We start from the raw sequence: 21,531 nt of genomic DNA on the forward strand, positions 1-21,531 counted from the left end.
TTTAAAAGTATAATCACCAAATTCAAGTCATATTTGGTATACTCCCTGTGGTAGGAAGAAACCTGATAGTTCTATACCCAGGAGAAAATTCAAGAATCAATTTAGAAGTTTAAAAATGGAAATACCTGTTTTTATTGCTAATGAAGGCCATAATTTATACTGGGAAGTCAAAGCACAGAGGAAAATGGTAAGCTGGAATGAAGACAGGCTTTGGATCTCAGCTTAAATGTCACTTTCTCAGAGAGGCTTCCTTCATACACCCCTGGTCTCTTCCTTCATAGCACTTATCATAATTATATGCTTGTTTGTGCTTGTTTCACATTTCTCTTCCCAACTAGACTTCCATGAGAGCAGGAACCACATCTAGTTTACTCACAACTGTGAGCTCAGCATCTAGTTCAATCCCTAGTACATAACAGGTGCTTAATAAATTTTTTTTTTTTTGTAAATGAATGAATGTTAAACAAGTATTTAGCACCATTAGAATCCTGGTGGGTGGATGAAGCCCATAGAAAATTCGAGACCAATGCAGCAGGATGCCGAGCTGAAGACTGAACTGTGTGTAGAGTCCTTTCCTTCTCTAGCAAAGCAAGATGCTGGACAGCTATACCTTCGTGGTCCAATAGAGATAATTCATTTGGAGGACAATGCTATGGAGCTTCCTCCCCTCTTGCTATATGCAAAATCCAGGAGTGACGAGAGGGCGGGTCTCTATTGTTAGGAAAGAGCAATCAGGCTTCTTATGCTTTCAACATTGTGGGTACTGGTGATCTGTTCATCTAGCATCGTGGTCCTCTCACTGCTTACAGAACTCCAGCTTTACTTAGGTAGCCATGCCTCCATCTTTCAAGTCATGTGATCCAGGGAGCACCCGCGACACTGCTAATTCCAATTATGGTAACCCCTTCCCCTTCTGGGCCCTGGGATATATTTGCAGGGAGGCCAGACACAGAGATCAAACTTACAGTGGCCCCAGCTGCCTGTAATAAAGCTGAGTATAGGCCCGAAAGTATTGTACCCTAAGCTGTGACCCTGAGACCTTCTTGTGACAGACACCATGGCTCATGTCTTGTGTGGGAGCAGCCTGTTGGCCATTGTGGGACCTGCACTGCTACAGGCCTGCATCATTTAACCAGTTGGAAAATACAGGTTGTCAAAAGCGATACCAGGTGGCTATAAGATGCAATGACAGTGATGGGTAGATGAGAACCACCCCCCCTCCCCACCCCCAGCCTTCTATTCAGGTGTGTGAAAGTTGGTTTTTCCTTTAGGAAATTTTGGATCACTTCACCATGAGATTTAAAAATGGTGAGTATGGACCCTATTTGTATATCTTCAACTTTCTAAACTTAGAAGTAGAGGATTGAGCTGATTTCCTTTCATGGAAAAAAATAAAACAGCAGTCATAATTGTATATTGTGGAGCAGCTGTTTTTTAGTTTCTACCTGTGGGGAAAACAGCTGTGTTGGGCTTGCTCTCTGGCTTGTTGGCTGCAAACACTTTGCTTGATTAGTGCGTGAGCACGTGGCAGCACCACACGTGGATAGTCTATGTAAGGCTATGGGTGCTTGCGCTCAGGGCGGATTGGGGATTGTGAGTGGTAGAATGCAGATTGCCTGGCTGTCATTAAGAGGGGCCATTTTTGCTATTTGTTTGCCTGAGAAGTGGTTTTCCCCTGCCTGTTTGCTCGTCTGCGGCTGCGAGAACCTATTAAATGGCAAAGGCCCAACACTTTTTGGCTCTGCAGTTTTTCTACTGTCTGCCCAAATTCAATGCGAACCTGCCTGGCCTCAACCACTAGCATTACACCATCTATGTATCAGGATGCAAGAAAATTAGGCTTGAAGGCACCCAGACAAAAACCTTTCCATTTCATGCTCCTTTTGAAAACTTGTCTATTGTTTTCTATCCCCTGGATAAAGTCCCAGCTCCTTAGCATACCTCCTAAGGCTTTCCTCCTCATCCTCTCTAGTGATGCAACACATTCTACAGCCTCCTCAGTAAATTCCATTATATTTGTAAATGCTTTGGGAGTTAGATTTTTGGGGAGGGCAGATATGAGTTGTACAGAAAAAAAAAAGGCAAGATTTGCTGAGCACTTGTGAACTAGGCATTATAATAATAATGTGCTTTTGAGTTATTTAATTTGCACAAGAAGCTTTCTCTAACTTTCTTCCTTGAATTTCTGGGGAACTCTTATTCACCAGAATCATTGTTCTTAAGTAAACTGTGGATACCTGGGTCCCACACAGGAGATTCTGATTTAATTGGCCCTGAGGCCTGACTAACAAATCTAATGTGCAACCAGGGTTGAGAACCACCGGTCTAGGAAGACTTCTGTGAATGACTTAGGTAAGCTTCCTTCTCCTTCCCTTGTCATCATACCCTTGTCATCATATCACACTATATCTTTTTTTTTTTTTTTTTTTCCACAGAGACAGAATGTCAGAGAGAGGGATAAATAGGAACAGACAGACAGGAATGGAGAGAGATGAGAAGCATCAATCATTAGTTTTTTGTTGTGACACCTTAGTTGTTCATTGATTGCTTTCTCATATGTACCTTGACCGTGGGGCTACAACTGACCGAGTAACCCTTTGCTCAAGCCAGCGACCTTGGGTCCAAGCTGGTGAGCTTTGCTCAAACCAGATGAGCCCGCACTCAAGCTGGCGACCTTGGGGTCTCGAACCTGGGTCCTCCGCATCCCAGTCCAACGCTCTATCCACTGCGCCACCGCCTGGTCAGGCACACTGTATCTTAATTTCAGAGTGTCTACCATTCTTCCTGACTGGACTTTGAGCATCTCCCATCAGCCACTTCTGCGTCTCTGGAGCCCAATTCAGGGCCTGATACTTTGTGGAGATCTGGAAAATGCTGAGTGGAAGGGTAAAATGCCATCAACAAACACTTTTGGGGGCCTCCAAATGCCAGGTGCTGCGGAGCTCAGCCAGGTCTGGAACGTAGAGAGCAGCTGATGGGTCCTGAAGCTAGAGCTAGCAGTTACTGCAGGCCTGTGCCTCAGGGCCGTCTGTGGTGGCCCCAGGGCCTGAACCTCACTTTCACTGACAGCCTTGTTTTTTCCCTTTTCTTTTTTCTCTTTTTCTAAAAAATGATTTTATTTATTGATTTTTAAAGGGGAGAGAGAGAAGGGGATTGGAGCAGGAAGCATCAACTCCTAGTAGTTAAGTTACTTCTCATATGTGCCTTGACGAGGGTAGGGGAAGGGTGGGGGATCCAAGCTGAGCCAGTGACCTCTTGCTCCAGCCAGCGACCCCTGGATCATGTTGATGACCGCCTCCCCCCAGTGGAATGAGCCTGTACTCAAAACCTGGGACCTTAGTGTCCCAAGTTGAAGCTCTATCCACTTAGCCACCAGCGGTCAGGCAAACGGGATCCCTTAGGCGGGGATCCCGAACAACTTGAGTTTAGGGTAGGTGGTAAAACACCTCGAGTTAGCTGTCAGTGAGATGGAAGTGCGCAGGCGCACACGGGAACGCAAGCCCGGCCCCCTCGCATCCGTATTAATGTGAGCTCCGCCCCCAGCAGCGGAGCCAACCGGAGGTTCGCGGCCGTGCCAGCCTTCCCGTGTGGCGGGAGAAAATCGCTCCGGCCGTTCCGAGGCGGAGCGGAAGGAGGCCTCTGGACGTGCTGGAGCTCCATTGGCCCGCCTCCCGCGGCGTGGTAACGGTCGCAGAGTCGGGGCCGCAGGAGGCGGAGCCAGCCCTCCTGGGCGCGCTGCTGGTGGAGGACCGCGATCGGGGAAGGTGAGTGTCGCGCTTGGGTTCGCGGAGGTGGCGGCTAGAGCTCCTCTCTGAAGCACCCCGGAATTGGCGTCACCTGGTCCCCGGGAATGGTCACACTGACCCTTGTGGGGGCCCCAGAGTGGAGCCGCCTGGGACAGGTTCGCGCCAATTACAAATCCCAGTACTAAGATTGGGCACCTGGCAAAAGTGGTTCGAGTCCTGGTTCCCGCCCTTTGTGATGTTGGCGACTCCTTTGCGGTCTCGGCGCCTCTGCTCAGCTCCTTGTTCACAGAATACAGCTGGTGGTTCTTGCCTAGCGTGATGGTGGAGGTTAATGGGCTAGTATGTGTAAATCTTAGATCAGCTGTTTTCAATCTTCCATCTCGTGGCACACATAAACTAATAACTATAATTCTGTGGCAAATATATTTTTTGCTAATTTGACCAAAATAAGGTATAATTTTGACTCCAGACTGATGGCTATTGTGTTGTCTGTTACCATTTTTTAATTGGACAATCTAAGGGAAAAGAGGTCAGTGCCCCTGACTCAATAGTCAGGTAATGCGTGTTTTAAAAATTCTTTCATGGACAAAGACAAAAATGAAGTAGTTACCAGAGGGAGGGGCGTGGGGAGGAAGGGAGCAAAGAGGGACAAATACACAGTGACGGAAAATTATTTGGCTTTGGCTGATGGGCACACAGTGCAGTCAACAGTTCGAATGCCGGAGAGATGTTTACCTGAAACCTGTGTACTCTCATTGGTCAATATCACTCCATTCAATTTAATTTCTAAATAAAAACAAAACAAAAAAATTCTTGCAGCACATCTGTTGAAAATCGCTGCCATAGAGTGATTGCTACCTGTGCAGACTGGATAAGCTGTAGGTAATTGGGAGCCTGAGGAGGTTGCTTGGCTAGTGAAGACTCAGCAAAAGGAGGGTGGTATATTTAGGGAATGGGTAGGTGAGTGTCCTTTTCTCCAGTTAATTGTGCTCATTCTCCATTCTGGGCACCTCTGACTTTATGCAGAGTCTAATTTGATTCTATTAAGAAAATCAACGAGGTGGAAATGTCAGTCGCTAAGAGACCCGTGACACTGAGACCAACCAGGAGGGGTTTCTACTACCACTTTATTTTCTAACTATAATATTAAACACTATGCAAGTATTAACCATTTGTTGTTGTTTTACTTTAAGTATTGTTGAGTAGACCTGGGCCTCCCCAGCCCCCACTTGGGAAAGAGGTGGCTAACTAGGGTTTTGCCTCCCTTTCTACTTCAAAGGGGGAGAGGTGTGTGCTGGCCCTTGACCTAACCTCTCCTGGGGCAGAATGATTTGGTGGAGATGTATCCAGTTCTAATCCCATTTCCTTATTTATGGTAGATTCAGTTCTTTTTAGGAACATTTAACAGTGTGTTGGCATATTTTTGGAATAGAACTTTTGCATTTAATAGACAGTAGAGACTTTGAAAACAATGCATATTCCATTTATTGCAGTGATGTAAACTAGATTCTTTTGAGAAAGCTAATTACAGGTTTTAATGTGACTCACCTCAGGAAGAACAGGTACTTGCTACGGTTATTTCCAGCTCCTCCCACTCCACCCTCAAAACGGTGAAAAATAATTAGATTTTAATGTATGGTGCGTGTTACAGGGGCTTCAGACCTGTAATGGGCAAGTTAGTTACCAAAGGGTTCTTGGCAAACCTGGACAGTGCCAGAAAATACAGCACTATTTTGCTTCTTTGCACTTGGCTTTCTATGCTATGTACAAACCAACTCCTACCCTGCAACCCCTTTTCCCAAAATCTTACATAAGGTGAAGTATCAGAAAATAAACAGACTGAGTAAAGCTATAGCTTCTGCCTTGGCAAGTCTTTGGTCTCTTCCTGTGACTCAAATTCCAGCTGTGTCTTGTCAAACTCGAGAAAGAAGGGCTTGGTTACAGGTGCAGTTGAGATAGTTTTTCTTCCTGCCTTTGCCTTTTGTGTTCAGTGGTCTTTGTCTCTCTGAGTGTGCTTCTTTTTTGTACCCTTGCAAATGAGAATGTTCTACCTGTGAAGTCGGAAGTCAGAACTGATGATAGAGTTGGACCCCAGTAGAGAGAGGAGAGTTAAGAAGGGGAAAGAAGAGAAGGGAGAAGGCGTGTGGTGGTGAGCACTGCAGTCCATTAGCAGTTACCTCAGTTCCGCTTCTGCTCAGTGGTTACTAGTACCACAGATGCCTGCTCAGGGAATAACAAGACCATTGTGACCGGGAGTTGGACATTTAAAATTTTTGGCCTGTTTATTTTTTTGAAACCTGGATGAAGATTCAGTTTCAGATGTGAGAGTCACTGGGTGATCATTGAGATCAACTTGAATGACCAGGTAAAAAGTAGAAGAGGAGGCCCTGGCCGGTTGGCTCAGCAGTAGAGCGTCGGCCTGGCGTGCAGGGGACCCGGGTTCGATTCCCGGCCAGGGCACATAGGAGAAGCGCCCATTTGCTTCTCCACCCCCTCCTTCCTCTCTGTCTCTCTCTTCCCCTCCCGCAGCCAAGGCTCCATTGGAGCAAAGATGGCCCGGGCGCTGGGGATGGCTCCTTGGCCTCTGCCCCAGGCGCTAGAGTGGCTCTGGTCACGGCAGAGCAACGCCCCGGAGGGGCAGAGCATCGCCCCCGGGTGGGCAGAGCGTCGCCCCTGGTGGGCGTGCCGGGTGGATCCCGGTCAGGCGCATGCGGGAGTCTGTCTGACTGTCTCTCCCCGTTTCCAGCTTCAGGAAAGAAAAAAAAAAAAGAACAAAAAAAAAGTACAAGAGGAATGTGCTGTAACTGAGGTATACCTGATGTGATGGATGACTCTCTGGATGGTGGGAGACCAGGGAAAGAATCTGTGGTTTATTGACTAGCTATATATTTATAGTCTAGCTATAAATCCTATTAGGTAGAGATTTAAAATTTATTTAAGGAAGTTGTTTATTGACTACTTTGTATAATCCTATCAAGTAGAAATTTTAAATTCTGTTAAGGAAATTGAAACCCAGAGAGGTGAAGTAATAATTAAGATAACACAGCTGGTCACCAACTCTAATCACCACCTCTGTCCTGCCATGTGCCAGGCACTGTTCTATTTCCTTCCTACCTGCATACCTTGTTTTATTGCACTTTTCTACACTTCACAGATACTGTGTTTTTTGTACATTTAAAATAAGATCCTTTTTGGTAAAAGATTACAACTTGCTGAAGGCTCACATAATGGTTAATTTTCTTTTAGCAATAAAGTATTTTTATTGTATTAAAAAAAAATTTTTTTTTTAATTTTCTGAAGTGAGAAGCCAGGAGGCAGAGAGACAGACTCCTGTAAGCACCCGACCAGGATCCACCCGGCATGCCCACTGGGGGCGATGCTCTGCCCATCTGGGGTGTTGCTCCGTTGCACCTGGAGCCACTGGATCCATTCTAGGGCCAGAGGTGGAGGCCATGGAGCCAACCTCAGCACCGGGGCCAACTTTGCTCCAATGGAGCTGCAGGAGGGGAAGAGAGAGATAGAGAGAAAGGAGAGGGGAAAGGGTGGAGAAGCAGATGGGTGCTTCTCCTGTGTGCCCTGGCCAGGAATCGAACCTAGGACTTCCGCATGCCATGCCAGTGTTCTACCTCTGAGCCAACTGGCCAGGGCTATTTTTATTTTTTATTTATTTATTTTTGTATTTTTCTGAAGTGAGAAGCAAGGAGGCAGAGAGACAGATTCCTGCATGTGCCCAACTGGGACCCACCCAGCAAGCCTACTAGGGGGCGATGCTCTGTTGCAAGGGGAGCCATTCTAGTGCTGGAGGCGGAGGCCATGGAGCCATCCTCAGCTCCTGAGTCAACTTTGCTCCAATGGAGCTTTAGCTGTGGGAGGGGAAGAGAGAGATAGAGGAAGGAGAGGAGGAAGGGTGGAGAAGCAGATGGACGCTTTTCCTGTGTGCCCTAGCCAGGAATTGAACCTGGGACTTCCACGCGCCGGGCCGACGCTCTACCACAGCCAGCCGGCCAGGGCCCGCATTAAAGTATTTTTAAATTAGGTATGTACATTTTTTTGTGTGTTTAGACATAATGCTATTGCACACTTAATAGACTGTAGTGTAAACATAACTTTTATATATGCTGGGAAACCAAAAAATTTGTGTGATTTGCTTTATTGTGGTGGTCTGGAGCCAAACCTGCAGTATCTCTGAGGTGTGCCTGTATCTAACTCCTCTAATCTCCACAACAACCCTATGAGCTGAATACTTTTATTCTCCTCACTTCATGGTAAAGAAATTGAGGCACAGAGAGATTAGTACTTTCCTAGCTGTGTGGTAGAATCCACAATTCACACTCAGGCAGTCTGGCTACAAACCAGCTTTCTTTTGGTTAGTATTTCTTTTACTTTTTTTATTGTTATTTAAAAAAATTTTTAGTAGTAAAATGAATTTTTACTATGAAATCAAACAGAACACACATACCAGATGAATTATTAGATGATATTCCGTAGGTCAGGGTGTAGAACTGTGCTAGCCATTCCAGAGCTGCTCTGTTGCCTGGTCCCAATTACAACTACTTCCATACTCCCATTAGTAGCCATTCTTCTGACTTTTATAGTAATTTTTCCTTGTGTTTTTAAAAAGTTTTTTCAATGCCTATTCCTAGATATTATAATGTAATTTTGCCCATTAAATTAAAAAAAAAAATTAATGTGTAGGTTTTCTCTCTGTTCCCTTCTTTTTCTTATAATTTATCTGATAGACTGGGCCATTAAACCTGTATATCCTACAGCCCTGGCCGGTTGGCTCAGCGGTAGAGTGTTGGCTCAGCATGTGGAAGTCACGGATTTGATTTCTGGCCAGGGCACACAGGAGAAACGCCCATCTGCTTCTCCACCCCTCCCCCTCTCCTTCCTCTCTTATCTCTCTTCCCCTCCAGCAGCCAAAGCTCCATTGGAGCAAAGTTGGCCCAGGCGCTGGGGATGGCTCCATGGCCTCTGCCTCAGGCGCTAGAATGGCTCTGGTGCAAAGGAGCAACACCCTAGATGGGCAGAGCACCGCCCCCTAGTGGGCATGTCTGGTGGATCCCGTTTGGGCGCATGCGGGAGTCTGTCTCTCTGTCTCCTGTTTCTCACTTCAGAATAATACAAAACAAAACAAAACAAAAATCTGTATATCCTACAGTCTGGGTTTGCTGATTGTATTACCATGTACAGGTCGTGTGTTCCTCTGCTTTGGATAATTCCTGTACATTGGTAGCTGGATTCCAGAGTGGATCAGACTCAGAATCAATCCACTTGGTGGTTCTCTGGGTGTTGGTTGGCAAGACCGTAGGTCGTACATAATATACGTTGTTGTTTTTCTCTTCCTAATCTCGGCAACCTGTGCTACTTGATGCCTATATCTATTCACTGAAGGTTGCAAAGTGGTGTATTGTAATTATATCATCTCTTTTTCACTTATTGGTAGGAATACTAGTCCCTTATCTATCATTTGGATAGGCAGCAGTATAATCCCTGTAGGAAAAGCTACATTTATATGTGATTCCTACCATTTATTTACCAATTTTCAAAGATAATATTTTAAAGTTTTATTAAGTTTACATTTTAATGTAAATATTAATAACAATGTTAGACATTCACAGAGTTGAATTTTTCTAATTGAATGCATATATATTGAAAATATTCACTTATGTTACTATTTTAATAATTCTGGCCTTTCCCCAAAGTCAACCAATATTTTTTATTGTATTTCTTTTTAGGAAAGTATTTATACATAAATAAGAAATTATGTGCATTTATACTTTTCCCATTGAAAGTTATGCAATGTCTGCTACTTGATTTTTAATATACACTTATATCTTTGAGATTATTTAATATACATATGTACTTTGAGAAAAGTACATGAAGAGCATTATCATTTCTTTTTACAGCTACGTAATATTTCATTTGTCTATCCTGATACATTGTATGTTATCAGAATTTATTTACCAGTTCCCAGTTGATGAATATCTAGTTTGCTTCCATTTTTATGTGCTCTTATAAATAATGTGTTAGTAAATAATCTCGTATGTTGATTTTTTTATCTTCTGACGATAATTGTAACAACCTACCATATTTCCCCATGTATAAGATGCTCCCATGTATAAGATGTACCTTAATTTTGGGGCCCGAAATTTGAAAGAAAAATGTATTACATAAAGCTATTGAACTCAAGTTTTATTCATCATATAATTCATACAACTCCTCAAGTGGGAAAATGCAAGTAAAAAAATCTACAATCACTGTATAAGATGCACCCAGTTTTTAGACTCCAAATTTTTCAAAAAAGGGTGCATCTTATACATGGGGAAATACAGTAATAGCAGTGGTAGTCAACCTGGTCCCTGCCACCCACTAGTGGGCATTCCAGCTTTCATGGTGGGCAGTAGCGGAGCAACCAAAGTATAAATAAAAAGATAGATTTAACTCTAGTTAGTTGTTTTATAAAGATTTATTCTGTCAAACTTAGCGAAAATCTGACATAAAGTACTTGGTAAGTACTTATTATATGCTTTAACTTGCTGTAACTCTGCTTTATAAATTTTATAAAGTAAAGTTACTTTCCTACTTTATAAATCACCATTACTATAGAACCGGTAGGCGGTTAGAAAATTTTACTACTAACAGAGATATAAAAGTGGGACATAGGTATGAAAAGGTTGACTACCCCTGAGTATAAGGTCATGAATTTAAACATGTTTGATGGGTTTCAGTTCATTGCGATTATTATCCCTATTGAAACTATGTTGTCTCATCTTTGGTGGGGGTGGTGGGCACCTACTCAAGCCTGTTTTTTTTGTTTTGTTTTTTGTTTTTAATTTTTCTATTGGTTTTGAGAGTGAGAGAAAGGAAGGGAGAGAGAGAGAGAGAAGCATCAACTTGTTGTGCCACATAGTTGGTCCATTTAGTTGTCTACTCATTGATTGTTCAACTGGCCCACGACTTCTGGTGCACCAAGTTGACGCTTTATCCACTGAGCCACCTGGCTGGGACTTCAAGCCTATTCTTTTGATATGTCTCTACTAGTCTTGGATAGCTTCCTTGTTGTCTGATATCTTAAAGTTTTCCCTTCAGTCTGCAATTACCCATTTCTTCAAGAAACTGTTTTTTGTTTTATAGGTAAACGGCATTCTAAGATCCTAGTCTGTATTCTAGAGATCCTGAGTCAGTCATTGTTTAGACTTTTCAGTAGACAGTGCTAGGATACCTTTATCTATCTATATATACTCATCCATTTAAGGTTAAAAAGCCTTTGATTTGTCTTTTGATTGTTATAACCATATCTTTCAAAGAACAGTTCTCATTTTTATGAAGCCCAGTTTTTTCTTTTATGGATCATGCTTTTGATGATCTATTTACAAAATTTTTGCCTAATTGAAAGCACAGAGGTTTTCTAGACGTTTTGTATTGTAATTTTAGGTTTTCAATTTGTGCCTGTGATTAATTTTGAATTAATTTTTATATATGGCATGAGATATGAATCAAAGTCTTTTTTGGCACATAGATATACAGTATATCATTTCTTAAGAAGATTATTTCTCCACTGAATCGCTTTTATACCTTTGTTCATACATTATATATGTAGGTCTGTTATTGGACCTATGTATTCTGTTTTATATATCTGTTTGACTATAAGCTTTGTTAAGTCTTTTTTTTTTTTTTTTTTTTTTTTCATTTTTCTGAAGCTGGAAACGGGGAGAGACAGTCGGACAGACTCCCGCATGCGCCCGACCGGGATCCACCCGGCACGCCCACCACGGGCGACGCTCTGCCCACCAGGGGGCGATGCTCTGCCCATCCTGGGCGTCGCCATGTTGCGACCAGAGCCACTCTAGCGCCTGAGGCAGAGGCCACAGAGCCATCCCCAGCGCCCGGGCCATCTTTGCTCCAATGGAGCCTTGGCTGCGGGAGGGGAAGAGAGAGACAGAGAGGAAAGCGCGGCGGAGGGGTGGAGAAGCAAATGGGCGCTTCTCCTGTGTGCCCTGGCCGGGAATTGAACCCGGGTCCTCCGCACGCTAGGCCGACGCTCTACCGCTGAGCCAACCGGCCAGGGCCTTGTTAAGTCTTAAAATCATTATAATCCTCCAAATTTATTCCTCTTTTTCAAAATTGTTTTGACTGTTTTAACTCCTTTGCATGTTTGTACAAATTTTAGAATCAAGAAAGTTTTCTTGAATGATTGCTTTTATTATTGATTCTATTTTGTTGCTTTAGTTTTCTTTTTCAGTTATTCCTGTTATCTGTATGTTTGAGCTTCTTTTGATATTGAGCATTTTTTTATATCCTTTATTTCTCTTATTTATTTAATTTTAGTGAGATAGACAGGAAGGAAGAGAGATGAGAAGCATCAACTGATAGTTGCAGCACCTTATTGTTCATTGATTGCTTTCTTATACGTGCCTTGACTGAGGGGCTCCAGCTGAGCCAGTAACGCCTTGCTCAAGCCAGCGACCATGGGGACATGTTTATGATCCTACACTCAAGCCAGTGACCTTGGGCATCAAGCTGGTGAGCCCTTGTTCAAGCTGGATGAGCCTGTGCTCAAGTCAGTGACCTGGGGTTTCGAACATGGGTCCTCCGCGTCCCGGTTCACCGCTCTATCCACTGTGCCACTGCCTGGTCAGGCTCTTTTATTTCTTTTTAATTTAAAAAATTGTTCTCTTTTGGCCCTGGCCGGTTGGCTCAGCGGTAGAGCGTCGGCCTGGCGTGCGGGGGCCCCGGGTTCGATTCCCGGCCAGGGCACATAGGAGAAGCGCCCATTTGCTTCTTCACCCCTCCCCCTCTCCTTCCTCTCTGTCTCTCTCTTCCCCTCCCGCAGCCAAGGCTCCATTGGAGCAAAGATGGCCCGGGCGCTGGGGATGGCTCCTTGGCCTCTGCCCCAGGCGCTAGAGTGGCTCTGGTCGGGGCAGAGCGATGCCCCCGGAGGGGCAGAGCATCGCCCCCCGGGTGGGCAGAGCCTCGCCCCTGGTGGGTGTGCCGGGTGGATCCCGGTCGGGCGCATGCGGGAGTCTGTCTGACTGTCTCTCCCGTTTCCAGCTTCAGAAAAATACAAAAAAAAAAAAAAAAAAAGTTCTCTTTTAACTTCTGTTTCTCTTAACACATTATCTGTTATATTTATTCACTTTTGTGTTCCTTGTTTTACTTTTCATTTCTGCAGTGATTATTTTTTTTAAATCTGCTAATTCTTTCTTGGGTTCTGTCTCATTTCCAAGTTTTCTAATTCTGACTTAAGTTACTCTTTCATGTCTTAGAGAATTTACGTAAGTATTTTAGTTTGTTTTAAAATACTGGGTTAGCCTGACCAGGTGGTGGCGCAGTGGATAGAGCGTCGGACTGGGATGCGGAAGGACCCAGGTTCGAGACCCCGAGCTCACCAGCTTGAGCGTGGGCTCATCTGGCTTGAGCAAAGAGCTCACCAGCTTGGACCCAAGGTCGCTGGCTCCAGCAGGGGGTTACTCAGTCTGCTGAAGGCCCACGGTCAAGGCACGTGTGAGAAAGCAATTAATGAACAACTAAGAAGTCACAACGCGCAAGGAGAAACTGATGATTGATGCTTCTCATCTCTCTCTGTTCCTGTCTGTCTGTCCCTGTCTATCTCTGCCTCTGTAAAAAAAAAAAAAAAAACTGGGTTAGAGTTTTGTTCTGTTTTGTGGGCCTATATCTAGTACATTTTTCTTGTCTGTAGGGATGTTATATTAACTTTTGGTGCAATTAGACCTTACTGCCTTTTTTGCTCATTTTAATGTAATTTTTCCCAATATGATAGCTTTATTGAGATATAATTCTATATTATACACTTCACCTATTTAAAGAGTACAGTTCAGTGGCTTTTGGTATATTCACAGAGCTGTTCAACCCTCACCACAATTAATTTAATATTTTCTTAACCCCTGATAGACCCATTAGCCATCACTTCTCATTTCCCACTGTCTTCCCCCTCCCCCTCAGCACTAGGTAACCACTAATCTACTTTCCTTGTCTATAGATTTGAGGATGCATTTTTTTTTTTAAGATTTTATTTACTGACTATACTGAGAGAGGAGAGAGAAGGACAGGGATGAGAAGTATCAACTCATAGTTGCTTCACTTTAGTTGTTCATTGCTTGATTGCTTGTCATGTGTGCCTTGACGTGGCAAGCCCAGGGTTTTGAACCCACGACTTCAGTGTTCCAGGTCGATGCTTTTATCCGCTGTGCCACCACAGCCCAGGTGAGGATGTAGCTATTTTTGCGATTGATCTACTCACCCAACATTTTCTAAAGAACTGCTAGGAAATATGCTATTCTGTGAACAAGAGAGCACTGGCCTAATTGAATAAATGTTTTAAATTCTGCTCTGTTACACTCTTGACTAGATTTGAAGTAGCCATACTCCACTAGAACCTCAGTAGATGAGGTCCCTTCATTGGAAAGTTTCCTAGGCATAGGCAATTGTCCTCAACCAGGTAAATTCTGACTTTAAATTTCATATAAAACCGTCAATAACGTGTAGGTTAATAAAAAGTTCCAGCATATTTTTTTTCTATTTTCTTTTTCCTCTGCTCTTTTCTATCTGCAAATGGAACCAGGAGTGTTGAAATGTTGCAAGCAAAAATAAATGATAATACCATGGTATTTCTGTTTTAAGCAGAAGCAGAAAGTGCCAAGGAATCTCACAGGAGACCCTCCTTTTAATGATTTTCAGCTGAATTTTTAGTGACTCATTAAGTTAGGATAAACTTCCTTTGGATAAATGCTGCTGGTTTTTATTCACTTACAGATTAACCCTTCAATTTTTTTTTACTTTTTAATTTTTTTATTTTTACAGAGACAGAGAGTCAGAGAGAGGGATAGACAAGGACAGACAGACAGGAACTGAGAGATGAGAAGCATCAATCATTAGTTTTTCGTTGCGCATTGCAACACCCTAATTGTTCATTGATTGCTTTCTCTTACGTGCCTTGACTGCGGGCCTTCAGCAGACCAAGTAACCCGTGGCTCGCCAGCGACCTTGGGTCCAAGCTGGAGAGCTTTTGCTCAAACCAGATGAGCCCGCGCTCAAGCTGGCAACCTCGGGGTCTCGAACCTGGGTCTTCCGCATCCCAGTCCATCACTTTATCCACTGCGCCACCGCCCGGTCAGGCAACCCTTCAATTCTTTTGAGTTTCAGCCATCAGTACCTTTCCCCCCCCAATATGTAAAATTGTGGTATAATACACAAACTTAAAATTTATCATCTTAACAACTTTTAGTTCATTGCTATTAAATATATTCATAATGTGGTACCATCATCATCATCTGTCTACAGAACTCTTTTCATCATATAAAACTGAACCTACCCATTAAACAATGACTTTCAATTCCCCCCAAAGCCCTGGCAACCACCATTCTACTTAGAGTGATTTTAAGTACGTCATATAAGTGGAATTATACAATATATGTCTTTTTGTGACTGGCTGTCCTCAAAGTTTACCCCGGTTGTACATGTGTCAATTTCCTTTTTATTCAAGGCTGATGATATTCCATTGTGTGGCTAATACCACAGTTTGCTTGTCCATTCATCTCTTGATAGACACTTGGGTTGCTATCACATTTCAACTATTGTGTATGATGCTGCTATGAAAATGAGTGTACAAACTGCTCTTGGAGACCCTGCTTTCAATTCCTTTGGGTATAAACCCGAAGTAGAATTGCTGGATCCATATGGTGATTCTACATTTAATTTTTTGAAGAGCCATTATACCGTTTTTCACAGCAGCTATAGCATTTTATGTTCTCACCTACAGTGCAGAAGATAGGTATCTCTTTCTCTACATCCTTGTCAACACTTGTTACTTTCTGGTTTTTGGCAGTAGCCATCCTAATGGGTATAAGGTGGTGTCTCATTGTAGTTTTGATTTGCATTTACCTAATGAGTAGTGAGTGATATTGAACATCTTTTCATGCATTTCTTTACCATTTTTTTAATCTTCATCTATTCAAATTCTTTGCCTAATTTTTCATCAGATTTTTGTTTTGTTTTTCCGTTTTAAGAGTTCTCTATATATTCTGGATATTAATCCCTAATAAGATATATGATTTGAAAATATTTTCTCCCATTCTGTGGGCTGCCTTTTATTTACTCTGTGTATAGTATCTTTTTATGTACAAGGGTTTCTAATTTTTCTGAAGTTCAATTTCTCTGTTCTTTTGTTGCCTTTGCGTTTGGTGTCATATCTAAGAAACCAAATCCAGTGTCATGAAGCTTTTACCCTAGTTTTTTTCTAAGAGTTTTATAATTTTGGGTGTTATATTTAGGTCTTTTATCCAGTTTGAGTTCATTTTTGTATATGGTATTAGGTAAGGTTTCAACCATTTTTTTTGCATGTGAATGTCCAGTTTTCTTAGCAACAATTATTAAAGAGACTGTCCAATCTCCAGCGAATGATTTTCACACTCATATTGAATATTTGACAATATATGTGTAGAAAATTATTTCTGGGTTCTCTATTCTACAGTATTGGTCTATATGTTTATTTTAATGTTAGTACCTCACTGTTTTGGTTTCTTTTTTTTTTTTTTTTGTATTTTTCTGAAGCTGGAAACGGGGAGAGACAGTCAGACAGACTCCCGCATGCGCCCAACCGGGATCCACCCGGCACGCCCACCAGGGCGACACTCTGCCCACCAGGGGGCGATGCTCTGCCCCTCCGGGGCATCGCTCTGCCGCGACCAGAGCCACTCTAGCGCCTGGGGCAGAGGCCAAGGAGCCATCCCCAGCGCCCGGGCCATCTTTGCTCCAATGGAGCCTTGGCTGCGGGAGGGGAAGAGAGAGATGGAGAGGAAGGAGTGGGGGGGTGGAGAAGCAAATGGGCGCTTCTCCTATATGCCCTGGCCGGGAATCGAACCCAGGTCCCCCGCACGCCAGGCCGACGCTCTACCGCTGAGCCAACCGGCCAGGGCCACTGTTTTGGTTTCTGTAGCTTTTCAGTGAGTTTTGAAATCAGAAAGTAAAGTGTGAGTCCTCCAGATTTGTTCTTTTTTTTTTATAAGATTGTCTAAGCTATTTGGGATCCCTCAAGATTCCATATGTATTTTAAGATTTTTTTTTTCATTTCTGAAAAAAATGCCACTGGGGTTTGGATAGTAGAGATTGTATTGAATCTCTAGATCACTCTGAGTGGTATTGATATCATAATGTTAAGTCTTCCAATTCATGAACATAGGATGTGCTACCATTTCTTAATGGCTCTTTGAGATCTTTGAGCAATATTTTGTACAGTAATCCCCCCTTATTCGTGGTTTTGCTTTTCACAGTTTTAGTTACCTGTGATCAGCTGCAGTCTGAAAATATTAAATGGAAAATTTCATAAGTAAACAATTTGTAAGTTTTAAGTTGCGTGCCATTTTGAGTAGTATGATGAAATCTTTCACTGTTCTGCTCTGTCCCACTTGGGATGTAACTCATCTCTTAGTCCAGCATATTAACAGAATATATTCTGTGTGCCCATTAGTCACTTAGTAGCCATCTTGGTTATCAGATCAACTGTCCCAGTATCACTGTGCCTGTGTTTAAGTAACCCGCCTAGCGCTGTGCTTCAATGCCTATGTCATTCACCTCCCTTCATCTCATCACCTGGATATTGTATCATCTTACATTATCATAGGAGGAAGGGTGAGTACAGTACAATAAGATATTTTGAGAAAGACCACACACTATAGCTTTTATTGCAATATGTTCTTAAAATTGTTTTGTTATTTTTATTCATCTCTTACCATGTCTCATTTATAAATATAGCTTTATCATAGGTATGTATTTATAGGAAAAAACAATAAATATAGGGTTCAGTAATATATAGTTTCAGGCATATACTGGGGGTCTAGGAATGTATCCCCAGAGGGTAAGGGGGAGTACTGTAGTTTTCATTGTATAAGTTTTTCACCTTTTTGGTTAAATTTATTCCTAAATATTATTTTTTGATGCTATTATTACTGTTTGTTAATTTCCCTTTTAGATTATTGTTAGTGTATAGAAATGCAATTGCTATTTGTGTATTGATGTTGTATCTTCTTCCTTTGCTGAATTTATTGGTTCTAACAGATTTGTTTGAGTGTGTGTGTAATCTTTGTTTTTCTGCATATAAGATTATATCTGCAAACAGATAATTATAGTTTTTTTCCAATTTGAATGCCTTTTCTATTTATTTCTTGCTTAATTACTTTGGCTAGAAAAGAAGTGGCAAATATGGACATCCTTGCCTGGTTCCTCATCTTAAGGGAAAGTGTTCAGGCTTTCACCATTGAGTATGATATTAGATGAAGTTTTGTCATATACAGCCTTTATTATGTTGAAGTACTTTCCTTCTATACCCATTTTATTGAGTGTTTTAGTCATAAATGGATGTTGTGTCCTATCAAATGCTTTTTCTGCATTTATTGATATGATCATATGTTTTTGTTTTTTATTACGTGGGAGGCAGAGAGACAGACTGGCGCATGCGCCCCAACAGGGATCCACCTGGCAAGCCCACTAGGGGGCGATGCTCTGCCAGTCTGGGGCCACTGCTCTGAATGGAGCCATTTCAGCTCCTGAGGGCGAGGCCATGGAACCATCCTCAGCACCCTGGGCCAAATTGATCAAACCATTTGACCCATGGCTGTGGGAGGGGAAGGAAAGGAAGGAGAGAGAGAGAGAGAGAGAGAGAGAGAGAGAGAAATATGGGGAGGTGTGGAGAAGCAGATGGTCACTTCTCCTGGTGCCCTGACCCAGAATTGAACCCGGGATTTCCACACGCCAGGTGGATGCTCTGCTGCTGAGCCAACGGGCCAGGGTAATCATATGATTTTTATATTTTCCTTTGTTAACATGATATATTATGTTGATTGATTTGCATATGTTGAACCATTCTTGTGCCCTTGGAATGAATCCCACTAGATTATGATGAATTAATTTTTACATGTATCAGTGTATTCAGTTTGTTAGTATTTAGTTTAATATTTTTGCATCTGTATTCTTCAAAGACATTGGTCTGTCATTTTCTTTTTTTGTGTTATCCATGACATAAAATGTATTGGGAAGTACTGCCTCTCCTTCAGTTGTTTGGAAGAGATTGAGAAGGATAGATATTGAATCTTCTTTGAAAGTTTGGTAGAATTTACTAATGAAGCCATCTAGTTCTGGACTTTTACTTTTTGGGAGGTTTTTCTTTTTTTCTTTTTTATACAGAGACAGAGAGAGAGTCAGAGAGAGGGATAGATAGGGACAGACAGGAACAGAGAGAGATGAGAAGCATCAATCATCAGTTTTTCGTTGCAACACCTTAGTTGTTCATTGATTGCTTTCTCATATGTGCCTTGACCGTGGGCCTTCAGCAGACCGAGTAACCCCTTGCTCGAGCCAGTGACCTTGGGTCCAAGCTGGTGAGCTTTGCTCAAGCCAGATGAGCCCACGCTTAAGCTGGCAACCTCGGGGTCTCGAACCTGGGTCTTCTGCATCCCAGTCCGACGCTCTATCCACTGCGCCACCGCCTGGTCAGGCACTTTTTGGGAGGTTTTTGATGGTTGTTTCAATTTCATCACTGTTGATCAGTCTATTCAGATTTTCCAGTTCTTTGTGATTCAGTCAATGAAGGCTGTATATTTCTAGAAACTTAACCATCTCTTCTAGGTTATTGAATTTGGTGGCATATAGTCTTTCATAGTATTCTTGTATAATCCTTTGTATTTCTGTGATAATCTGAGCTAACTTCTTCATTTCTGATTTTGTTTGAGTCTTTTCTATTTCTTCTTAGTGAATCTAACAATAGGTTTATCAGTTTTATTAATCTTTCTAAAGTTTCAGCTCTTAGCTGCATTAATTTTTATATAGTTCTTTTTGTACTCTATTTCATTTATATTTTTCTGTTCTAATATTTATTATTTCCTTCTTTCTGACTTTAAGCTGAATTGTTTTGTTTTGTGGTTTTTCTTTTTTGTTTGTTTTTTGTTTTTGTTGTTGTTTAGAGCTGCATTTTCCTTTATCTGGTTCTTTAAGATGTAATGCTAGGTTGTTTACCTGAGGTTTTTCTTTTTTTCTTTTTTTTGATATAGGCTGGTAATATAAATTTCCTTCTTATTACTGCTTTTGCTACATCCCAAAAGTTTTGATATGTTGAGTTGTCTTTCTCATTTGTCTCTATATGTCTTTTACTCTCACCTTTTATTTCTTCTTTGACCATATTGATTAACCTCCACATATTTGTGGGGTTGTGTTTCTTCCTTTTTGTAGTTGATTTATAACTTCAAAGCATTGTGGTCAGAGAATATGCTTGGTGTGGTTTCAGTATTTTTAAATTTGTTGAGGCTAGTTTTGTGTCCCAACATGGTCTGTCCTTGAGAATGAATGTTCCCTGTGTACTAGAGAAGAATATGTAATCTGGTGTTCTGGGATGAAAGGCTTTGTAAATGTCAGTTATGTTCATTTGGTCTAATGTGTCATGTAAGACTGATAATTTCTTACTGATTTTCCGTTTGGATAATTTATCTGTAGCTGTCAATGGGTATTTAGGGTTTCTATTCTGTGTGTTTCTGATTTTCTCCCTTTAGTACTGTTTGTAGTTGCTTTATATATTTTGGTGTTCCCTGATTGGGTATATATATACATATTGAGAATTGTTATGTTTTCTTGATGTATGTTCTCTTTATCAACCATGGGATCAAGCTGGCGACCCTGGCATTGAGCCAGTGACCTTGGTGCTCTAGAACAATGCTCTATCCATTGAGCCACCAGCCAGGCTGTCAGATTTGTTTGAAAATATCTCTCGCTGTTGTTATTTTTCTTTTTCTTGTAAGTGAGAGGAGGGGAGATAGTGAAACAGACTCCTGCATGCACTCCCACTGGATCCACCTGTCAAACCCTGTCTGGGCTGATGCTCAAATCAACCAAGCTATTTTTAGTGCCTGAAGCTGATACACTGGGACCAACTGAGCTATTCTTAGTGCCCGGGCCAATACTTGAACCAGTCAAGCCACTGGCTGTGTGAGGGGAAGAGGATCAGAAGGGGAAGGAGGGAGGTGGAGAGAAGCAGATGGTTGCTTCTCCTGTTCGATGACCGGGCATCGAACCTGGGATGTCCATACGCTGGGCTCTATCCACTGAGCCACCAACCAGGGCCTGCTTTTATTATTATTATTTTTTTTTTTTCTTTTTTTTTTTTTTTTTTTTTCATTTTTCTGAAGCTGGAAACAGGGAGAGACAGTCAGACAGACTCCCGCATGCGCCCGACCGGGATCCACCCGGCACGCCCACCAGGGGCAATGCTCTGCCCATCCTGGGCGTCGCCATGTTGCGACCAGAGCCACTCTAGCGCCTGAGGCAGAGGCCACAGAGCCATCCCCAGCGCCCGGGCCATCTTTGCTCCAATGGAGCCTTGGCTGCGGGAGGGGAAGGGAGAGACAGAGAGGAAAGCGCAGCAGAGGGGTGGAGAAGCAAATGAGCGCTTCTCCTGTGTGCCCTGGCCGGGAATCGAACCCGGGTCCTCCGCACGCTAGGCCGACGCTCTACCGCTGAGCCAACCGGCCAGGGCCTTGCTTTTATTATTAATGGATATTTTACTGGGTTTGGAATTTTAGGTTGGCAGTTATTTTCTTTCAGCACATTGAAGATACTAGTCCACAGTTTTGTTATTGCTAAGAGGTTAGCTGACATTCCAACTGTCACTCCTTTGAAGATAATCTTTTCTGTAATTGCTTTTAAGATTTTTTTTTTATACTTTCATATGATGTATCTAGTTGTGATTTTTACCCCTCTATCCAAATACAGTAGTATTATG

General features: G+C 42.4%; 1 protein-coding gene across 5 annotated transcripts in view; it reads left to right on the forward strand.

The window, feature by feature from the left end:
- The first annotated feature begins 3,628 nt into the window (after positions 1–3,628).
- CEP70 (centrosomal protein 70) overlaps positions 3,629–21,531 on the forward strand; it is a 67,762-nt gene continuing 49,859 nt past the window's right edge. The window contains exon 1 of one of the 5 annotated variants that reach the window (XM_066351429.1): positions 3,629–3,764. The gene's annotated coding sequence lies outside the window, so the exon portion shown is untranslated. The other 4 variants (XM_066351430.1, XM_066351428.1, XM_066351426.1 and 1 more) reach the window with 4 other exon arrangements.

The sequence above is a fragment of the Saccopteryx leptura genome, chromosome 10, assembly GCF_036850995.1.
Source record: "Saccopteryx leptura isolate mSacLep1 chromosome 10, mSacLep1_pri_phased_curated, whole genome shotgun sequence".
NCBI classification, from domain to species: domain Eukaryota; kingdom Metazoa; phylum Chordata; class Mammalia; order Chiroptera; family Emballonuridae; genus Saccopteryx; species Saccopteryx leptura.